The sequence below is a fragment of the Symphalangus syndactylus genome, chromosome 12 (assembly GCF_028878055.3).
Source record: "Symphalangus syndactylus isolate Jambi chromosome 12, NHGRI_mSymSyn1-v2.1_pri, whole genome shotgun sequence".
NCBI lineage: Eukaryota > Metazoa > Chordata > Mammalia > Primates > Hylobatidae > Symphalangus > Symphalangus syndactylus.
This window is the reverse complement of record NC_072441.2, coordinates 117,029,358-117,054,037: the sequence shown is the minus strand read 5'-3', so window position 1 is coordinate 117,054,037 and position 24,680 is coordinate 117,029,358.

Here is a 24,680-nt window from a genome sequence, read left to right as displayed (position 1 = left end):
TGTGTGAAGCTTCTTTCTGTTCTGTTTGTTCAACAAAAAGAGTTGAACCTTAGTTTTGATTGAGCCGTTCTGAAACACTCTTTCTGTAGAAAATGCAAGTGGAGATTCGGAGCGCTAAGAGGGTAATAGTGGAAAAAGGAATGTCTCCAAATATAAACTACACAGAATCATTCTGTGAAACTTATTTCTGATCTGTGCATTCAGCTAACAGGGTTAAACCATACTTTTGATTGAGCAGATCTGAACACTCTTTCTGTAGAATATGCAACTGGACATTTGGAGCACTAAGAGAGTAGTAGTGGAAAAAGGAATATATTCAAATATAAACTACACAGAAGCATTCTGTGAAACTTCTTTCTGATCTGAGCATTCAGCTAACAGAGTTAAACCATACTTTTGATTGAGCAGTTTTGAAACACTCTGTCTGTAGAAAATGCAACTGGACTTTCGTAGCGCTAAGTGGGTAATAGTGGAAAAAAGAATATGTTCAAATATAAACTACACAGAAGCATTGTATGAAACTTCTTTCTGTTCTGTGCATTCAACTAACAGAGTTGAACCTTACTTTTGATTGAGCCTTTCTGAAACACTCTTTCTGTAGAAACTGCAATTGGACATTCTGAGCGCTAAGAGGCCTCTATTGGGAAAAATAATATCTTCAAATAAAAACTACACAGAAGCATTGTGTGAAACTTATTTCTGATATGTTCATTAAGCTAACAGAGTTAAACCATACTTTTGATTGTGCTGTTCTGAACACTCTTTCTGTAGAAAATGCAAGTGGACATTCGGAGCGCTAAGAGGGTAATAGTGGAAAAAGGAATATATTCAAATATAAACTACACAGTAGCATTCTGTGAAAATTCTTTCTGTTCTGTGCATTCAACTAACAGAGTTGAACCTTACTTTTGATTGAGCCGTTCTGAAACACTCTTTCTGTAGAAACTGCAATTGGACATGCTAAGCGCTAAGAGGCCTACATTGGGAAAAAGAATATCTTCAAATAAAAACTACACAGATGCATTCTGTGAAACTTATTTCTGATCTGTAATTTCAGTTAACAGAGATAAAACATATTTTTGATTGAGCAGTTATGAAACACTCTTTTTGTAGAAAATGCAAGTGGAGATTCGGAGCGCTAAGAGGGTAATAGTGGAAAAAGGAATGTCTTCAAATATAAACTACACAGAATCATTCGGTGAAACTTCTTTCTGACCTGTGCATTCAGCTAACAGAATTAAACCATACTTTTGATTGAGCAGATCTGAACACTCTTTCTGTAGAAAATGCAACTGGACATTTGGAGCGCTAACAGTGTAGTAGTGGAAAAAGGAATATATTCAAATATAAACTACACAGAAGCATTCTGTGAAACTTCTTTCTGATCTGAGCATTCAGCTAACAGAGTTAAACCATACTTTTGATTGAGCAGTTTTGAAACACTCTGTCTGTAGAAAATGCAACTGGACATTCGTAGCGCTAAGTGGGTAATAGTGGAAAAAAGAATATGTTCAAATATAAACTACACAGAAGCATTGTATGAAACTTCTTTCTGTTCTTTGCATTCAACTAACAGAGTTGAACCTTACTTTTGATTGAGCCTTTCTGAAACACTCTTTCTGTAGAAACTGCAACTGGACATTTGGAGCGCTAAGAGCGTAGTAGTGGAAAAAGGAATATATTCAAATATAAACTAAACAGAAGCAGTGTATGAAACTTCTTTCTGTTTTGTGCATTCAACTAACAGAGTTGAACCTGACTTTTGATTGAGCCTTTCTGAAACACTCTTTCTGTAGAAACTGCAATTGGACATTCTGAGCGCTAAGAGGCCGATATTGGGAAACATAATATCTTCAAATAAAAACTACACAGAAGCATTGTGTGAAACTTATTTCTGATATGTTCATTAAGCTAACAGAGTTAAACCATACTTTTGATTGCGCAGTTCTGAACACTCTTTCTGTAGAAAATGCAAGTGGACATTCGGAGCGCTAAGAGGGTAATAGTGGAAAAAGGAATATATTCAAATATAAACTACACAGTAGCATTCTGTGAAAATTCTTTCTGTTCTGTGCATTCAACTAACAGAGTTGAACCTTACTTTTGATTGAGCCGTTCTGAAACACTCTTTCTGTAGAAACTGCCATTGGACATGCTAAGCGCTAAGAGGCCTACATTGGGAAAAAGAATATCTTCAAATAAAAACTACACAGATGCATTCTGTGAAACTTATTTCTGATCTGTAAATTCAGTTAACAGAGATAAAACATATTTTTGATTGAGCAGTTATGAAACACTCTTTTTGTAGAAAATGCAAGTGGAGATTCGGAGCGCTAAGAGGGTAATAGTGGAAAAAGGAATGTCTTCAAATATAAACTACACAGAATCATTCGGTGAAACTTCTTTCTGACCTGTGCATTCAGTTAACAGAGTTAAACCATACTTTTGATTGAGCAGATCTGAACACTCTTTCTGTAGAAAATGCAACTGGACATTTGGAGCGCTAAGAGAGTAGTAGTGGAAAAAGGAATATATTCAAATATAAACTACACAGAAGCATTCTGTGAAACTTCTTTCTGATCTGAGCATTCAGCTAACAGAGTTAAACCATACTTTTGATTGAGCAGTTTTGAAACACTCTGTCTGTAGAAAATGCAACTGGACATTCGTAGCGCTAAGTGGGTAATAGTGGAAAAAAGAATATGTTCAAATATAAACTACACAGAAGCATTGTATGAAACTTCTTTCTGTTCTGTGCATTCAACTAACAGAGTTGAACCTTACTTTTGATTGAGCCGTTCTGAAACACTCTTTCTCTAGAAACTGCAATTGGACATTCTGAGCGCTAGGAGGCCTATATTGGGAAAAAGAATGTCTACTAATAAAAACTACACAGAAGAATTGTGTGAAAATTCTTTCTGTTCTGTTTGTTCAACTAAAAGAGTTGAACCTTAGTTTTGATTGAGCCGTTCTGAAACACTCTTTCTGTAGAAAATGCAAGTGGAGATTCGGAGCGCTAAGAGGGTAATAGTGGAAAAAGGAATCTCTCCAAATATAAACTACACAGAATCATTCTGTGAAACTTATTTCTGATCTGTGCATTCAGCTAACAGAGTTAAACCATACTTTTGATTGAGCAGATCTGAACACTCTTTCTGTAGAAAATGCAACTGGACATTTGGAGCGCTAAGAGAGTAGTAGTGGAAAAAGGAATATATTCAAATATAAACTACACAGAAGCATTCTGTGAAACTTCTTTCTGATCTGAGCATTCAGCTAACAGAGTTAAACCATACATTTGATTGAGCAGTTTTGAAACACTCTGTCTGTAGAAAATGCAACTGGACTTTCGTAGCGCTAAGTGGGAAATAGCGGAAAAAAGAATATGTTCAAATATAAACTACACAGAAGCATTGTATGAAACTTCTTTCTGTTCTGTGCATTCAACTAACAGAGTTGAACCTTACTTTTGATTGAGCCTTTCTGAAACACTCTTTCTGTAGAAACTGCAATTGGACATTCTGAGCGCTAAGAGGCCTCTATTGGGAAAAATAATATCTTCAAATAAAAACTACACAGAAGTATTGTGTGAAACTTTTTTCTGATATGTTCATTAAGCTAACAGAGTTAAACCATACTTTTGATTGCGCAGTTCTGAACACTCTTTCTGTAGAAAATGCAAGTGGACATTCGGAGCGCTAAGAGGGTAATAGTGGAAAAAGGAATATATTCAAATATAAACTACACAGTAGCATTCTGTGAAAATTCTTTCTGTTCTGTGCATTCAACTAACAGAGTTGAACCTTACTTTTGATTGAGCCGTTCTGAAACACTCTTTCTGTAGAAACTGCAATTGGACATGCTAAGCGCTAAGAGGCCTACATTGGGAAAAAGAATATCTTCAAATAAAAACTACACAGATGCATTCTGTGAAACTTATTTCTGATCTGTAAATTCAGTTAACAGAGATAAAACATATTTTTGATTGAGCAGTTATGAAACACTCTTTTTGTAGAAAATGCAAGTGCAGATTCGGAGCGCTAAGAGGGTAATAGTGGAAAAAGGAATGTCTTCAAATATAAACTACACAGAATCATTCGGTGAAACTTCTTTCTGATCTGTGCATTCAGCTAACAGAGTTAAACCATACTTTTGATTGAGCAGATCTGAACACTCTTTCTGTAGAAAATGCAACTGGACATTTGGAGCGCTAAGCGCGTAATAGTGGAAAAAGGAATATATTCAAATATAAACTACACAGAAGCATTCTGTGAAACTTCTTTCTGATCTGAGCTTTCAGCTAACAGAGTTAAACCATACTTTTGATTGAGCAGTTTTGAAACACTCTGTCTGTAGAAAATGCAACTGGACATTCGTAGCGCTAAGTGGGTAATAGTGGAAAAAAGAATATGTTCAAATATAAACTACACAGAAGCATTGTATGAAACTTCTTTCTGTTCTGTGCATTCAACTAACAGACTTGAACCTTACTTTTGATTGAGCCGTTCTGAAACACTCTTTCTGTAGAAACTGCAATTGGACATTCTGAGCGCTAAGAGGCCTATATTGGGAAAAAGAATGTCTTCAAATAAAAACTACACAGAAGAATTGTGTGAAACTTCTTTCTGTTCTGTTTGTTCAACTAAAAGAGTTGAACCTTAGTTTTGATTGAGCCGTTCTGAAACATTCTTTCTGTAGAAAATGCAAGTGGAGATTCTGAGCGCTATGAAGGTAATAGTGGAAAAAGGAATGTCTCCAAATATAAACTACACAGAATCATTCTGTGAAACTTATTTCTGATCTGTGCATTCAGCTAACAGAGTTAAACCATACTTTTGATTGAGCAGATCTGAACACTCTTTCTGTAGAAAATGCAACTGGACATTTGGAGCGCTAAGAGAGTAGTAGTGGAAAAAGGAATGTATTCAAATATAAACTACACAGAAGCATTCTGTGAAACTTCTTTCTGATCTGAGCATTCAGCTAACAGAGTTAAACCATACTTTTGATTGAGAAGTTTTGAAACACTCTGTCTGTAGAAAATGCAACTGGACATTCGTAGCGCTAAGTGGGTAATAGTGGAAAAAAGAATATGTTCAAATATAAACTACACAGAAGCATTGTATGAAACTTCTTTCTGTTCTGTGCATTCAACTAACAGAGTTGAACCTCACTTTTGATTGAGCCGTTCTTAAACACTCTTTCTCTAGAAACTGCAATTGGACATTCTGAGCGCTAGGAGGCCTATATTGGGAAAAAGAATGTCTACTAATAAAAACTACACAGAAGAATTGTGTGAAACTTCTTTCTGTTCTGTTTGTTCAACTAAAAGAGTTGAACCTTAGTTTTGATTGAGCCGTTCTGAAACTCTCTTTCTGTAGAAAATGCAAGTGGAGATTCGGAGCGCTAAGAGGGTAATAGTGGAAAAAGGAATGTCTCCAAATATAAACTACACAGAATCATTCTGTGAAACTTATTTCTGATCTGTGCATTCAGCTAACAGAGTTAAACCATACTTTTGATTGAGCAGATCTGAACACTCTTTCTGTAGAAAATGCAACTGGACATTTGGAGCGCTAAGAGAGTAGTAGTGGAAAAAGGAATATATTCAAACATAAACTACACAGAAGCATTCTGTGAAACTTCTTTCTGATCTGAGCATTCAGCTAACAGAGTTAAACCATACTTTTGATTGAGCAGTTTTGAAACACTCTGTCTGTAGAAAATGCAACTGGACATTCGTAGCGCTAAGTGGGTAATAGTGGAAAAAAGAATATATTCAAATATAAACTACACAGAAGCATTGTATGAAACTTCTTTCTGTTCTGTGCATTCAACTAACAGACTTGAACCTTACTTTTGATTGAGCCGTTCTGAAACACTCTTTCTGTAGAAACTGCAATTGGACATTCTGAGCGCTAAGAGGCCTATATTGGGAAAAAGAATGTCTTCAAATAAAAACTACACAGAAGAATTGTGTGAAACTTCTTTCTGTTCTGTTTGTTCAACTAAAAGAGTTGAACCTTAGTTTTGATTGAGCCGTTCTGAAACACTCTTTCTGTAGAAAATGCAAGTGGAGATTCTGAGCGCTATGAGGGTAATAGTGGAAAAAGGAATGTCTCCAAATATAAACTACACAGAATCATTCTGTGAAACTTATTTCTGATCTGTGCATTCAGCTAACAGAGTTAAACCATACTTTTGATTGAGCAGATCTGAACACTCTTTCTGTAGAAAATGCAACTGGACATTTGGAGCGCTAAGAGAGTAGTAGTGGAAAAAGGAATGTATTCAAATATAAACTACACAGAAGCATTCTGTGAAACTTCTTTCTGATCTGAGCATTCAGCTAACAGAGTTAAACCATACTTTTGATTGAGCAGTTTTGAAACACTCTGTCTGTAGAAAATGCAACTGGACATTCGTAGCGCTAAGTGGGTAATAGTGGAAAAAAGAATATGTTCAAATATAAACTACACAGTAGCATTGTATGAAACTTCTTTCTGTTCTGTGCATTCAACTAACAGAGTTGAACCTTACTTTTGATTGAGCCTTTCTGAAACACTCTTTCTGTAGAAACTGCAATTGGACATTCTGAGCGCTAAGAGGCCGATATTGGGAAAAATAATATCTTCAAATGAAGACTACACAGAAGCATTGTGTGAAACTTATTTCTGATATGTTCATTAAGCTAACAGAGTTAAACCATACTTTTGATTGCGCAGTTCTGAACACTCTTTCTGTAGAAAATGCAAGTGGACATTCGGAGCGCTAAGAGGGTAATAGTGGAAAAAGGAATATATTCAAATATAAACTACACAGTAGCATTCTGTGAAAATTCTTTCTGTTCTGTGCATTCAACTAACAGAGTTGAACCTTACTTTTGATTGAGCCGTTCTGAAACACTCTTTCTGTAGAAACTGCAATTGGACATGCTAAGCGCTAAGAGGCCTACATTGGGAAAAAGAATATCTTCAAATAAAAACTACACAGATGCATTCTGTGAAACTTATTTCTGATCTGTAAATTCAGTTAACAGAGATAAAACATATTTTTGATTGAGCAGTTATGAAACACTCTTTTTGTAGAAAATGCAAGTGGAGATTCGGAGCGCTAAGAGGGTAATAGTGGAAAAAGGAATGTCTTCAAATATAAACTACACAGAATCATTCGGTGAAACTTCTTTCTGATCTGTGCATTCAGCTAACAGAGTTAAACCATACTTTTGATTGAGCAGATCTGAACACTCTTTCTGTAGAAAATGCAACTGGACATTTGGAGCGCTAAGAGCGTAGTAGTGGAAAAAGGAATATATTCAAATATAAACTACACAGAAGCATTCTGTGAAACTTCTTTCTGATCTGAGCATTCAGCTAACAGAGTTAAACCATACTTTTGATTGAGCAGATTTGAAACACTCTGTCTGTAGAAAATGCAACTGGACATTCGTAGCGCTAAGTGGGTAATAGTGGAAAAAAGAATATGTTCAAATAGAAACTACACAGAAGCATTGTATGAAACTTCTTTCTGTTCTGTGCATTCAACTAACAGAGTTGAACCTTACTTTTGATTGAGCCGTTCTGAAACATTCTTTCTGTAGAAACTGCAATTGGACATTCTGAGCGCTAAGAGGCCTATATTGGGAAAAAGAATGTCTACAAATAAAAACTACTCAGAAGAATTGTGTTAAACTTCTTCCTGTTCTGTTTGTTCAACTAAAAGAGTTGAACCTTAGTTTTGATTGAGCCATTCTGAAACACTCTTTCTGTAGAAAATGCAAGTGGAGATTCGGAGCGTTAAGAGGGTAATAGTGGAAAAAGGAATGTCTCCAAATATAAACTACACAGAATCATTCTGTGAAACTTCTTTCTGATCTGTGCATTCAGCTAACAGAATTAAACCATACTTTTGATTGAGCAGATCTGAACACTCTTTCTGTAGAAAATGCAACTGGACATTTGGAGCGCTAAGAGAGTAGTAGTGGAAAAAGGAATATATTCAAATATAAACTACACAGAAGCATTCTGTGAAACTTCTTTCTGATCTGAGCATTCAGCTAACAGAGTTAAACCATACTTTTGATTGAGCAGTTTTGAAACACTCTGTCTGTAGAAAATGCAACTGGACATTCGTAGCGCTAAGTGGGTAATAGTGGAAAAAGGAATATGTTCAAATATAAACTACACAGTAGCATTGTATGAAACTTCTTTCTGTTCTGTGCATTCAACTAACAGAGTTGAACCTTACTTTTGATTGAGCCTTTCTGAAACACTCTTTCTGTAGAAACTGCAATTGGACATTCTGAGCGCTAAGAGGCCGATATTGGGAAAAATAATATCTTCAAATGAAGACTACACAGAAGCATTGTGTGAAACTTATTTCTGATATGTTCATTAAGCTAACAGAGTTAAACCATACTTTTGATTGCGCAGTTCTGAACACTCTTTCTGTAGAAAATGCAAGTGGACATTCGGAGCGCTAAGAGGGTAATAGTGGAAAAAGGAATATATTCAAATATAAACTACACAGTAGCATTCTGTGAAAATTCTTTCTGTTCTGTGCATTCAACTAACAGAGTTGAACCTTACTTTTGATTGAGCCGTTCTGAAACACTCTTTCTGTAGAAACTGCAATTGGACATGCTAAGCGCTAAGAGGCCTACATTGGGAAAAAGAATATCTTCAAATAAAAACTACACAGATGCATTCTGTGAAACTTATTTCTGATCTGTAAATTCAGTTAACAGAGATAAAACATATTTTTGATTGAGCAGTTATGAAACACTCTTTTTGTAGAAAATGCAAGTGGAGATTCGGAGCGCTAAGAGGGTAATAGTGGAAAAAGGAATGTCTTCAAATATAAACTACACAGAATCATTCGGTGAAACTTCTTTCTGATCTGTGCATTCAGCTAACAGAGTTAAACCATACTTTTGATTGAGCAGATCTGAACACTCTTTCTGTAGAAAATGCAACTGGACATTTGGAGCGCTAAGAGCGTAGTAGTGGAAAAAGGAATATATTCAAATATAAACTACACAGAAGCATTCTGTGAAACTTCTTTCTGATCTGAGCATTCAGCTAACAGAGTTAAACCATACTTTTGATTGAGCAGATTTGAAACACTCTGTCTGTAGAAAATGCAACTGGACATTCGTAGCGCTAAGTGGGTAATAGTGGAAAAAAGAATATGTTCAAATAGAAACTACACAGAAGCATTGTATGAAACTTCTTTCTGTTCTGTGCATTCAACTAACAGAGTTGAACCTTACTTTTGATTGAGCCGTTCTGAAACATTCTTTCTGTAGAAACTGCAATTGGACATTCTGAGCGCTAAGAGGCCTATATTGGGAAAAAGAATGTCTACAAATAAAAACTACTCAGAAGAATTGTGTTAAACTTCTTCCTGTTCTGTTTGTTCAACTAAAAGAGTTGAACCTTAGTTTTGATTGAGCCGTTCTGAAACACTCTTTCTGTAGAAAATGCAAGTGGAGATTCGGAGCGTTAAGAGGGTAATAGTGGAAAAAGGAATGTCTCCAAATATAAACTACACAGAATCATTCTGTGAAACTTCTTTCTGATCTGTGCATTCAGCTAACAGAATTAAACCATACTTTTGATTGAGCAGATCTGAACACTCTTTCTGTAGAAAATGCAACTGGACATTTGGAGCGCTAAGAGAGTAGTAGTGGAAAAAGGAATATATTCAAATATAAACTACACAGAAGCATTCTGTGAAACTTCTTTCTGATCTGAGCATTCAGCTAACAGAGTTAAACCATACTTTTGATTGAGCAGTTTTGAAACACTCTGTCTGTAGAAAATGCAACTGGACATTCGTAGCGCTAAGTGGGTAATAGTGGAAAAAGGAATATGTTCAAATATAAACTACACAGAAGCATTGTATGAAATTTCTTTCTGTTCTGTGCATTCAACTAACAGAGTTGAACCTTACTTTTCATTGAGCCTTTCTGAAACACTCTTTCTGTAGAAACTGCAATTGGACATTCTGAGCGCTAAGAGGCCTCTATTGGGAAAAATAATATCTTCAAATAAAAACTACACAGAAGCATTGTGTGAAACTTATTTCTGATATGTTCATTAAGCTGACAGAGTTAAACCATACTTTTGATTGCGCAGTTCTGAACACTCTTTCTGTAGAAAATGCAAGTGGACATTCGGAGCGCTAAGAGGGTAATAGTGGAAAAAGGAATATATTCAAATATAAACTACACAGTAGCATTCTGTGAAAATTCTTTCTGTTCTGTGCATTCAACTAACAGAGTTGAACCTTACTTTTGATTGAGCCGTTCTGAAACACTCTTTCTGTAGAAACTGCAATTGGACATGCTAAGCGCTAAGAGGCCTACATTGGGAAAAAGAATATCTTCAAATAAAAACTACACAGATGCATTCTGTGAAACTTATTTCTGATCTCTAAATTCAGTTAACAGAGATAAAACATATTTTTGATTGAGCAGTTATGAAACACTCTTTTTGTAGAAAATGCAAGTGGAGATTCGGAGCGCTAAGAGGGTAATAGTGGAAAAAGGAATGTCTTCAAATATAAACTACACAGAATCATTCGGTGAAACTTCTTTCTGATCTGTGCATTCAGCTTACAGAGTTAAACCATACTTTTGATTGAGCAGATCTGAACACTCTTTCTGTAGAAAATGCAACTGGACATTTGGAGCGCTAGAGCGTAGTAGTGGAAAAAGGAATATATTCAAATATAAACTACACAGAAGCATTCTGTGAAACTTCTTTCAGATCTGAGCATTCAGCTAACAGAGTTAAACCATACTTTTGATTGAGCAGTTTTGAAACACACTGACTGTAGAAAATGCAACTGGACATTCGTAGCGCTAAGTGGGTAATAGTGGAAAAAAGAATATGTTCAAATATAAACTACACAGAAGCATTGTATGAAACTTCTCTCTGTTCTGTGCATTCAACTAACACAGATGAACCTTACTATTGATTGAGCCGTTCTGAAACACTCTTTCTGTAGAAACTGCAATTGGACATTCTGAGCGCTAGGAGGCCTATATTGGGAAAAAGAATGTCTACTAATAAAAACTACACAGAAGAATTTTGTGAAACTTCTTTCTGTTCTGTTTGTTCAACTAAAAGAGTTGAACCTTAGTTTTGATTGAGCCGTTCTGAAACACTCTTTCTGTAGAAAATGCAAGTGGAGATTCGGAGCGCTAAGAGGGTAATAGTGGAAAAAGGAATGTCTCCAAATATAAACGACACAGAATCATTCTGTGAAACTTATTTCTGATCTGTGCATTCAGCTAACAGAGTTAAACCATACTTTTGATTGAGCAGATCTGAACCCTCTTTCTGTAGAAAATGCAACTGTACATTTGGAGCGCTAAGAGCGTAGTAGTGGAAAAAGGAATATATTCAAATATAAACTACATAGAAGCATTCTGTGAAACTTCTTTCTGATCTGAGCATTCAGCTAACAGAGTTAAACCATACTTTTGATTGAGCAGTTTTGAAACACTCTGTCTGTAGAAAATGCAACTGGACATTCGTAGCGCTAAGTGGGTAATAGTGGAAAAAAGAATATGTTCAAATATAAACTACACAGAAGCATTGTATGAAACTTCTCTCTGTTCTGTGCATTCAACTAACAGAGTTGAACCTTACTATTGATTGAGCCGTTCTGAAACACTCTTTCTGTAAAAACTGCAATTGGACATTCTGAGCGCTAGGAGGCCTATATTGGGAAAAAGAATGTCTACTAATAAAAACTACACAGAAGAACTTTGTGAAACTTCTTTCTGTTCTGTTTGTTCAACTAAAAGAGTTGAACCTTAGTTTTGATTGAGCCGTTCTGAAACACTCTTTCTGTAGAAAATGCAAGTGGAGATTCGGAGCGCTAAGAGGGTAATAGTGGAAAAAGGAATGTCTCCAAATATAAACTACACAGAATCATTCTGTGAAACTTATTTCTGATCTGTGCATTCAGCTAACAGAGTTAAACCATACTTTTGATTGAGCAGATCTGAACACTCTTTCTGTAGAAAATGCAACTGGACATTTGGAGCGCTAAGAGCGTAGTAGTGGAAAAAGGAATATATTCAAATATAAACTACACAGAAGCATTCTGTGAAACTTCTTTCTGATCTGAGCATTCAGCTAACAGAGTTAAACCATACTTTTGATTGAGCAGTTTTGAAACACTCTGTCTGTAGAAAATGCAACTGGACATTCGTAGCGCTAAGTGGGTAATAGTGGAAAAAAGAATATGTTCAAATATAAACTACACAGAAGCATTGTATGAAACTTCTTTCTGTTCTGTGCATTCAACTAACAGAGTTGAACCTTACTTTGGATTGAGCCGTTCTGAAACACTCTTTCTGTAGAAACTGCAATTGGACATTCTGAGCGCTAAGAGGCCTATATTGGGAAAAATAATGTCTACAAATAAAAACTACACAGAAGAATTGTGTGAAACTTCTTTTTGTTCTGTTTGTTCAACTAAAAGAGTTGAACCTTAGTTTTGATTGAGCCGTTCTGAAACACTCTTTCTGTAGAAAATGCAAGTGGAGATTCGGAGCGCTAAGAGGGTAATAGTGGAAAAAGGAATGTCTCCAAATATAAACTACACAGAATCATTCTGTGAAACTTCTTTCTGATCTGTGCATTCAGCTAACAGAGTTAAATCATACTTTTGATTGAGCAGATCTGAACACTCTTTCTGTAGAAAATGCAACTGGACATTTGGTGCGCTAAGAGAATAGTAGTGGAAAAAGGAATATATTCAAATATAAACTACACAGAAGCATTCTGTGAAACTTCTTTCTGATCTGAGCATTCAGCTAACAGAGTTAAACCATACTTTTGATTGAGCAGTTTTGAAACACTCTGTCTGTAGAAAATGCAACTGGACATTCGTAGCGCTAAGTGGGTAATAGTGGAAAAAGGAATATGTTCAAATATAAACTACACAGAAGCATTGTATGAAATTTCTTTCTGTTCTGTGCATTCAACTAACAGAGTTGAACCTTACCTTTGATTGAGCCTTTCTGAAACACTCTTTATGTAGAAACTGCAATTTTACATTCTGAGCGCTAAGAGGCCTCTATTGGGAAAAATAATATCTTCAAATAAAAACTACACAGAAGCATTGTGTGAAACTTATTTCTGATATGTTCATTAAGCTAACAGAGTTAAACCATACTTTTGATTGCACAGTTCTGAACACTCTTTGTGTAGAAAATGCAAGTGGACATTCTGAGCGCTAAGAGGGTAATAGTGGAAAAAGGAATATATTCAAATATAAACTACACAGTAGCATTCTGTGAAAATTCTTTCTGTTCTGTGCATTCAACTAACAGTGTTGAACCTTACTTTTGATTGAGCCGTTCTGAAACACTCTTTCTGTAGAAACTGCAATTGGACATGCTAAGCGCTAAGAGGCCTACATTGGGAAAAAGAATATCTTCAAATAAAAACTACACAGATGCATTCTGTGAAACTTATTTCTGATCTCTAAATTCAGTTAACAGAGATAAAACATATTTTTGATTGAGCAGTTATGAAACACTCTTTTTGTAGAAAATGCAATTGGAGATTCGGAGCGCTAAGAGGGTAATAGTGGAAAAAGGAATGTCTTCAAATATAAACTACACAGAATCATTCGGTGAAACTTCTTTCTGATCTGTGCAGTCAGCTAACAGAGTTAAACCATACTTTTGATTGAGCAGATCTGAACACTCTTTCTGTAGAAAATGCAACTGGACATTTGGAGCGCTAAGAGCGTAGTAGTGGAAAAAGGAATATATTCAAATATAAACTACACAGAAGCATTCTGTGAAACTTCTTTATGATCTGAGCATTCAGCTAACAGAGTTAAACCATACTTTTGATTGAGCAGTTTTGAAACACTCTGTCTGTAGAAAATGCAACTGGACATTCGTAGCGCTAAGTGGGTAATAGTGGAAAAAAGAATATGTTCAAATATAAACTACACAGAAGCATTGTATGAAACTTCTCTCTGTTCTGTGCATTCAACTAACAGACTTGAACCTTACTATTGATTGAGCCGTTCTGAAACACTCTTTCTGTAGAAACTGCAATTGGAGATTCTGAGCGCTAGGAGGCCTATATTGGGAAAAAGAATGTCTACTAATAAAAACTACACAGAAGAATTTTGTGAAACTTCTTTCTGTTCTGTTTGTTCAACTAAAAGAGTTGAACCTTAGTTTTGATTGAGCCGTTCTGAAACACTCTTTCTGTAGAAATTGCAAGTGGAGATTCGGAGCGCTAAGAGGGTAATAGTGGAAAAAGGAATGTCTCCAAATATAAACTACACAGAATCATTCTGTGAAACTTATTTCTGATCTGTGCATTCAGCTAACAGAGTTAAACCATACTTTTGATTGAGCAGATCTGAACACTCTTTCTGTAGAAAATGCAACTGTACCTTTGGAGCGCTAAGAGAGTAGTAGTGGAAAAAGGAATATATTCAAATATAACTACACAGAAGCATTCTGTGAAACTTCTTTCTGATCTGAGCATTCAGCTAACAGAGTTAAACCATACTTTTGATTGAGCAGTTTTGAAACACTCTGTCTGTAGAAAATGCAACTGGACATTCGTAGCGCTAAGTGGGTAATAGTGGAAAAAAGAATATGTTCAAATATAAACTACACAGAAGCATTGTATGAAACTTCTCTCTGTTCTGTGCATTCAACTAACAGAGTTGAACCTTACTTTTGATTGAGCCTTTCTGAAACACTCTTTCTGTAGAAACTGCAATTGGACATTCTGAGCGCTAAGAGGCCTATATTGGGAAAAATAATATCTTCAAATAAAAACTACACAGAAGCATTGTGTGAAACATATTTCTGATATGTTCATTAAGCTAACAGAGTTAAACCATACTTTTGATTGCGCAGTTCTGAACACTCTTTCTGTAGAAATTTCAAGTGGACATTCGGAGCGCTAAGAGGGTAATAGTGGAAAAAGGAATATATTCAAATATAAACTACACAGTAGCATTCTGTGAAAATTCTTTCTGTTCTGTGCATTCAACTAACAGAGTTGAACCTTACTTTTGATTGAGCCGTTCTGAAACACTCTTTCTGTAGAAACTGCAATTGGACATGCTAAGCGCTAAGAGGCCTACATTGGGAAAAATAATATCTTCAAATAAAAACTACACAGATGCATTCTGTGAAACTTATTTCTGATCTGTAAATTCAGTTAACAGAGATAAAACATATTTTTGATTGAGCAGTTATGAAACACTCTTTTTGTAGAAAATGCAAGTGGAGATTCGGAGCGCTAAGAGGGTAATAGTGGAAAAAGGAATGTCTTCAAATATAAACTACACAGAATCATTCGGTGAAACTTCTTTCTGATCTGTGCATTCAGCTAACAGAGTTAAACCATACTTTTGATTGAGCAGATCTGAACACTCTTTCTGTAGAAAATGCAACTGGACATTTGGAGTGCTAAGAGCGTTGTAGTGGAAAAAGGAATATATTCAAATATAAACTACACAGAAGCATTCTGTGAAACTTCTTTCTGATCTGAGCATTCAGCTAACAGAGTTAAACCATACTTTTGATTGAGCAGTTTTGAAACACTCTGTCTGTAGAAAATGCAACTGGACATTCGTAGCGCTAAGTGGGTAATAGTGGAAAAAAGAATATGTTCAAATATAAACTACACAGAAGCATTGTATGAAACTTCTCTCTGTTCTGTGCATTCAACTAACACAGATGAACCTTACTATTGATTGAGCCGTTCTGAAACACTCTTTCTGTAGAAACTGCAATTGGACATTCTGAGCACTAGGAGGCCTATATTGGGAAAAAGAATGTCTACTAATAAAAACTACACAGAAGAATTGTGTGAAACTTCTTTCTGTTCTGTTTGTTCAACTAAAAGAGTTGAACCTTAGTTTTCATTGAGCCGTTCTGAAACACTCTTTCTGTAGAAAATGCAAGTGGAGATTCGGAGCGCTAAGAGGGTAATAGTGGAAAAAGGAATGTCTCCAAATATAAACGACACAGAATCATTCTGTGAAACTTATTTCTGATCTGTGCATTCAGCTAACAGAGTTAAACCATACTTTTGATTGAGCAGATCTGAACACTCTTTCTGTAGAAAATGCAACTGGACATTTGGAGCGCTAAGAGCGTAGTAGTGGAAAAAGGAATATATTCAAATATAAACTACACAGAAGCATTCTGTGAAACTTCTTTCTGATCTGAGCATTCAGCTAACAGAGTTAAACCATACTTTTGATTGAGCAGTTTTGAAACACTCTGTCTGTAGAAAATGCAACTGGACATTCGTAGCGCTAAGTGGGTAATAGTGGAAAAAAGAATATGTTCAAATATAAACTACACAGAAGCATTGTATGAAACTTCTCTCTGTTCTGTGCATTCAACTAACAGAGTTGAACCTTACTATTGATTGAGCCGTTCTGAAACACTCTTTCTGTAAAAACTGCAATTGGACATTCTGAGCGCTAGGAGGCCTATATTGGGAAAAAGAATGTCTACTAATAAAAACTACACAGAAGAATTTTGTGAAACTTCTTTCTGTTCTGTTTGTTCAACTAAAAGAGTTGAACCTTAGTTTTGATTGAGCCGTTCTGAACCACTCTTTCTGTAGAAAATGCAAGTGGAGATTCGGAGCGCTAAGAGGGTAATAGTGGAAAAAGGAATGTCTCCAAATATAAACTACACAGAATCATTCTGTGAAACTTATTTCTGATCTGTGCATTCAGCTAACAGAGTTAAACCATACTTTTGATTGAGCAGATCTGAACACTCTTTCTGTAGAAAATGCAACTGGACCTTTGGAGCGCTAAGAGAGTAGTAGTGGAAAAAGGAATATATTCAAATATAAACTACACAGAAGCATTCTGTGAAACTTCTTTCTGATCTGAGCATTCAGCTAACAGAGTTAAACCATACTTTTGATTGAGCAGTTTTGAAACACTCTGTCTGTAGAAAATGCAACTGGACATTCGTAGCGCTAAGTTGGTAATAGTGGAAAAAAGAATATGTTCAAATATAAACTACACAGAAGCATTGTATGAAACTTCTTTCTGTTCTGTGCATTCAACTAACAGAGTTGAACCTTACTTTTGATTGAGCCTTTCTGAAACACTCTTTCTGTAGAAACTGCAATTGGACATTCTGAGCGCTAAGAGGCCTATATTGGGAAAAATAATATCTTCAAATAAAAACTACACAGAAGCATTGTGTGAAACTTATTTCTGATATGTTCATTAAGCTAACAGAGTTAAACCATACTTTTGATTGCGCAGTTCTGAACACTCTTTCTGTAGAAATTGCAAGTGCACATTCGGAGCGCTAAGAGGGTAATAGTGGAAAAAGGAATATATTCAAATATAAACTACACAGTAGCATTCTGTGAAAATTCTTTCTGTTCTGTGCATTCAACTAACAGAGTTGAACCTTACTTTTGATTGAGCCGTTCTGAAACACTCTTTCTGTAGAAACTGCAATTGGACATGTTAAGCGCTAAGAGGCCTACATTGGGAAAAAGAATATCTTCAAATAAAAACTACACAGATGCATTCTGTGAAACTTATTTCTGATCTGTAAATTCAGTTAACAGAGATAAAACATATTTTTGATTGAGCAGTTATGAAACACTCTTTTTGTAGAAAATGCAAGTGGAGATTCGGAGCGCTAAGTGGGTAATAGTGGAAAAAGGAATGTCTTCAAATATAAACTACACAGAATCATTCGGTGAAACTTCTTTCTGATCTGTGCATTCAGCTAACAGAGTTAAACCATACTTTTGATTGAGCAGATCTGAACACTCTTTCTGTAGAAAATGCAACTGGACATTTGGAGCGCTAAGAGCGTAGTAGTGGAAAAAGGAATATATTCAAATATAAACTACACAGAAGCATTCTGTGAAACTTCTTTCTGATCTGAGCATTCAGCTAACAGAGTTAAACCATACTTTTGATTGAGCAGTTTTGAAACACTCTGTCTGTAGAAAATGCAACTGGACATTCGTAGCGCTAAGTGGGTAATAGTGGAAAAAAGAATATGTTCAAATATAAACTACACAGAAGCATTGTATGAAACTTCTTTCTGTTCTGTGCATTCAACTAACAGAGTTGAACCTTACTTTTGATTGAGCCGTTCTGAAACACTCTTTCTGTAGAAACTGCAATTGGACATTCTGAGCGCTAAGAGGCCTATATTGGGAAAAAGAATGTCTACAAATAAAAACTACTCAGAAGAATTGTGTGAAACTTCTTCCTGTTCTGTTTGTTCAACTAAAAGAGTTGAACCTTAGTTTTGATTGAGCCGTTCTGAAACACTCTTTCTTTAGAAAATGCAAGTGGAGATTCGGAGCGTTAAGAGGGTATTAGTGGAAAAAGGAATGTCTCCAAATATAAACTACACAGAATCATTCTGTGAAACTTCTTTCTGATCTGTGCATTCAGCTAACAGAATTAAACCATACTTTTGATTGAGCAGATCTGAACACTCTTTCTGTAGAAAATGCAACTGGACATTTGGAGCGCTAAGAGAGTAGTAGTGGAAAAATTAATATATTCAAATATAAACTACACAGAAGCATTCTGTGAAACTTCTTTCTGATCTGAGCATTCAGCTAACAGAGTTAAACCATACTTTTGATTGAGCAGTTTTGAAACACTCTGTCTGTAGAAAATGCAACTGGACATTCGTAGCGCTAAGTGGGTAATAGTGGAAAAAAGAATATGTTCAAATATAAACTACACAGAAGCATTGTATGAAACTTCTTTCTGTTCTGTGCATTCAACTAACAGAGTTGAACCTTACTTTGGATTGAGCCGTTCTGAAACACTCTTTCTGTAGAAACTGCAATTGGACATTCTGAGCGCTAAGAGGCCTATATTGGGAAAAATAATGTCTACAAATAAAAACTACACAGAAGAATTGTGTGAAACTTCTTTCTGTTCTGTTTGTTCAACTAAAAGAGTTGAACCTTAGTTTTGATTGAGCCGTTCTGAAACACTCTTTCTGTAGAAAATGCAAGTGGAGATTCGGAGCGCTAAGAGGGTAATAGTGGAAAAAGGAATGTCTCCAAATATAAACTACACAGAATCATTCTGTGAAACTTCTTTCTGATCTGTGCATTCAGCTAACAGAGTTTAATCATACTTTTGATTGAGCAGATCTGAACACTCTTTCTGTAGAAAATGCAACTGGACATTTGGAGCGCTAAGAGAGTAGTAGTGGAAAAAGGAATATATTCAAATATAAACTACACAGAAGCATTCTGTGAAACTTCTTTCTGATCTGAGCATTCAGCTAACAGAGTTAAACCATACTTTTGATTGAGCAGTTTTGAAACACTCTGTCTGTAGAAAATGCAACTGGACATTCGTAGCGCTAAGTGGGTAATAGTGGAAAAAGGAATATGTTCAAATATAAACTACACAGAAGCATTGTATGAAATTTCTTTCAGTTCTGTGCATTCAACTAACAGAGTTGAACCTTACTTTTGATTGAGCCTTTCTGAAACACTCTTTATGTAGAAACTGCAATTTTACATTCTGAGCGCTAAGAGGCCTCTATTGGGAAAAAAAAATCTTCAAATAAAAACTACACAGAAGCATTGTGTGAAACTTATTTCTGATATGTTCATTAAGCTAACAGAGTTAAACCATACTTTTGATTGCGCAGTTCTGAACACTCTTTGTGTAGAAAATGCAAGTGGACATTCGGAGCGCTAAGAGGGTAATAGTGGAAAAAGGAATATATTCAAATATAAACTACACAGTAGCATTCTGTTAAAATACTTTCTGTTCTGTGCATTCAACTAACAGAGTTGAACCTTAATTTTGATTGAGCCGTTCTGAAACACTCTTTCTGTAGAAACTGCAATTGGACATGCTAAGCGCTAAGAGGCCTACATTGGGAAAAAGAATATCTTCAAATAAAAACTACACAGATGCATTCTGTGAAACTTATTTCTGATCTCTAAATTCAGTTAACAGAGATAAATCATATTTTTGATTGAGCAGTTATGAAACACTCTTTTTGTAGAAAATGCAATTGGACATTCGGAGCGCTAAGAGGGTAATAGTGGAAAAAGGAATGTCTTCAAATATAAACTACACAGAATCATTCGGTGAAACTTTTTTCTGATCTGTGCATTCAGCTAACAGAGTTAAACCATACTTTTGATTGAGCAGATCTGAACACTCTTTCTGTAGAAAATGCAACTGGACATTTGGAGCGCTAAGAGCGTTGTAGTGGAAAAAAGAATATATTCAAATATAAACTACACAGAAGCATTCTGTGAAACTTCTTTCTGATCTGAGCATTCAGCTAACAGAGTTAAACCATACTTTTGATTGAGCAGTTTTGAAACACTCTGTCTGTAGAAAATGCAACTGGACATTCGTAGCGCTAAGTGGGTAATAGTGGAAAAAAGAATATGTTCAAATATAAACTACACAGAAGCATTGTATGAAACTTCTCTCTGTTCTGTGCATTCAACTAACACAGTTGAACCTTACTATTGATTGAGCCGTTCTGAAACACTCTTTCTGTAGAAACTGCAATTGGACATTCTGAGCGCTAGGAGGCCTATATTGGGAAAAAGAATGTCTACTAATAAAAACTACACAGAAGAATTTTGTGAAACTTCTTTCTGTTCTGTTTGTTCAACTAAAAGAGTTGAACCTTAGTTTTGATTGAGCCGTTCTGAAACACTCTTTCTGTAGAAAATGCAAGTGGAGATTCGGAGCGCTAAGAGGGTAATAGTGGAAAAAGGAATGTCTCCAAATATAAACGACACAGAATCATTCTGTGAAACTTATTTCTGATCTGTGCATTCAGCTAACAGAGTTAAACCATACTTTTGATTGAGCAGATCTGAACACTCTTTCTGTAGAAAATGCAACTGGACATTTGGAGCGCTAAGAGCGTAGTAGTGGAAAAAGGAATATATTCAAATATAAACTACACAGAATCATTCTGTGAAACTTCTTTCTGATCTGAGCATTGAGCTAACAGAGTTAAACCATACTTTTGATTGAGCAGTTTTGAAACACTCTGTCTGTAGAAAATGCAACTGGACATTCGTAGCGCTAAGTGGGTAATAGTGGAAAAAAGAATATGTTCAAATATAAACTACACAGAAGCATTGTATGAAACTTCTCTCTGTTCTGTGCATTCAACTAACAGAGTTGAACCTTACTATTGATTGAGCCGTTCTGAAACACTCTTTCTGTAAAAACTGCTATTGGACATTCTGAGCGCTAGGAGGCCTATATTGGGAAAAAGAATGTCTACTAATAAAAACTACACAGAAGAATTTTGTGAAACTTCTTTCTGTTCTGTTTGTTCAACTAAAAGAGTTGAACCTTAGTTTTGATTGAGCCGTTCTGAACCACTCTTTCTGTAGAAAATGCAAGTGGAGATTCGGAGCGCTAAGAGGGTAATAGTGGAAAAAGGAATGTCTCCAAATATAAACTACACAGAATCATTCTGTGAAACTTATTTCTGATCTGTGCATTCAGCTAACAGAGTTAAACCATACTTTTGATTGAGCAGATCTGAACACTCTTTCTGTAGAAAATGCAACTGGACCTTTGGAGCGCTAAGAGAGTAGTAGTGGAAAAAGGAATATATTCAAATATAAACTACACAGAAGCATTCTGTGAAACTTCTTTCTGATCTGAGCATTCAGCTAACAGAGTTAAACCATACTTTTGATTGAGCAGTTTTGAAACACTCTGTCTGTAGAAAATGCAACTGGACATTCGTAGCGCTAAGTGGGTAATAGTGGAAAAAAGAATATGTTCAAATATAAACTACACAGAAGCATTGTATGAAACTTCTTTCTGTTCTGTGCATTCAACTAACAGAGTTGAACCTTACTTTTGATTGTGCCTTTCTGAAACACTCTTTCTGTAGAAACTGCAATTGGACATTCTGAGCGCTAAGAGGCCTATATTGGGAAAAATAATATCTTCAAATAAAAAATACACAGAAGCATTGTGTGAAACTTATTTCTGATATGTTCATTAAGCTAACAGAGTTAAACCATACTTTTGATTGCGCAGTTCTGAACACTCTTTCTGTAGAAATTGCAAGTGGACATTCGGAGCGCTAAGAGGGTAATAGTGGAAAAAGGAATATATTCAAATATAAACTACACAGTAGCATTCTGTGAAAATACTTTATGTTCTGTGCATTCAACTAACAGAGTTGAACCTTACTTTTGATTGAGCCGTTCTGAAACACTCTTTCTGTAGAAACTGCAATTGGACATGTTAAGCGCTAAGAGGCCTACATTGGGAAAAAGAATATCTTCAAATAAAAACTACACAGATGCATTCTGTGAAACTTATTTCTGATCTGTAAATTCAGTTAACAGAGATAAAACATATTTTTGATTGAGCAGTTATGAAACACTCTTTTTGTAGAAAATGCAAGTGGAGATTCGGAGCGCTAAGTGGGTAATAGTGGAAAAAGGAATGTCTTCAAATATAAACTACACAGAATCATTCGGTGAAACTTCTTTCTGATCTGTGCATTCAGCTAACAGAGTTAAACCATACTTTTGATTGAGCAGATCTGAACACTCTTTCTGTAGAAAATGCAACTGGACATTCGTAGCGCTAAGTGGGTAATAGTGGAAAAAAGAATATGTTCAAATATAAACTACACAGAAGCATTGTATGAAACTTCTTTCTGTTCTGTGCATTCAAATAACAGAGTTGAACCTTACTTTTGATTGAGCCGTTCTGAAACACTCTTTCTGTAGAAACTGCAATTGGACATTCTGAGCGCTAAGAGGCCTATATTGGGAAAAAGAATGTCTACAAATAAAAACTACTCAGAAGAATTGTGTGAAACTTCTTCCTGTTCTGTTTGTTCAACTAAAAGAGTTGAACCTTAGTTTTGATTGAGCCGTTCTGAAACACTCTTTCTTTAGAAAATGCAAGTGGAGATTCGGAGCGTTAAGAGGGTATTAGTGGAAAAAGGAATGTCTCCAAATATAAACTACACAGAATCATTCTGTGAAACTTCTTTCTGATCTGTGCATTCAGCTAACAGAATTAAACCATACTTTTGATTGAGCAGATCTGAACACTCTTTCTGTAGAAAATGCAACTGGACATTTGGAGCGCTAAGAGAGTAGTAGTGGAAAAATTAATATATTCAAATATAAACTACACAGAAGCATTCTGTGAAACTTCTTTCTGATCTGAGCATTCAGCTAACAGAGTTAAACCATACTTTTGATTGAGCAGTTTTGAAACACTCTGTCTGTAGAAAATGCAACTGGACATTCGTAGCGCTAAGTGGGTAATAGTGGAAAAAAGAATATGTTCAAATATAAACTACACAGAAGCATTGTATGAAACTACTTTCTGTTCTGTGCATTCAACTAACAGAGTTGAACCTTACTTTGGATTGAGCCGTTCTGAAACACTCTTTCTGTAGAAACTGCAATTGGACATTCTGAGCGCTAAGAGGCCTATATTGGGAAAAATAATGTCTACAAATAAAAACTACACAGAAGAATTGTGTGAAACTTCTTTCTGTTCTGTTTGTTCAACTAAAAGAGTTGAACATTAGTTTTGATTGAGCCGTTCTGAAACACTCTTTCTGTAGAAAATGCAAGTGGAAATTCGGAGCGCTAAGAGGGTAATAGTGGAAAAAGGAATGTCTCCAAATATAAACTACACAGAATCATTCTGTGAAACTTCTTTCTGATCTGTGCATTCAGCTAACAGGGTTAAATCATACTTTTGATTGAGCAGATCTGAAAACTCTTTCTGTAGAAAATGCAACTGGACATTTGGAGCGCTAAGAGAGTAGTAGTGGAAAAAGGAATATATTCAAATATAAACTACACAGAAGCATTCTGTGAAACTTCTTTCTGATCTGAGCATTCAGCTAACAGAGTTAAACCGTACTTTTGATTGAGCAGTTTTGAAACACTCTGTCTGTAGAAAATGCAACTGGACATTCGTAGCGCTAAGTGGGTAATAGTGGAAAAAGGAATATGTTCAAATATAAACTACACAGAAGCATTGTATGAAATTTCTTTCAGTTCTGTGCATTCAACTAACAGAGTTGAACCTTACTTTTGATTGAGCCTTTCTGAAACACTCTTTATGTAGAAACTGCAATTTTACATTCTGAGCGCTAAGAGGCCTCTATTGGGAAAAAAAATATCTTCAAATAAAAACTACACAGAAGAATTGTGTGAAACTTATTTCTGATATGTTCATTAAGCTAACAGAGTTAAACCATACTTTTGATTGCGCAGTTCTGAACACTCTTTGTGTAGAAAATGCAAGTGGACATTCGGAGCGCTAAGAGGGTAATAGTGGAAAAAGGAATATATTCAAATATAAACTACACAGTAGCATTCTGTGAAAATTCTTTCTGTTCTGTGCATTCAACTAACAGAGTTGAACCTTACTTTTGATTTAGCCGTTCTGAAACACTCTTTCTGTAGAAACTGCAATTGGACATGCTAAGCGCTAAGAGGCCTACATTGGGAAAAAGAATATCTTCAAATAAAAACTACACAGATGCATTCTGTGAAACTTATTTCTGACCTCTAAATTCAGTTAACAGAGATAAAACATATTTTTGATTGAGCAGTTATGAAACACTCTTTTTGTAGAAAATGCAAGTG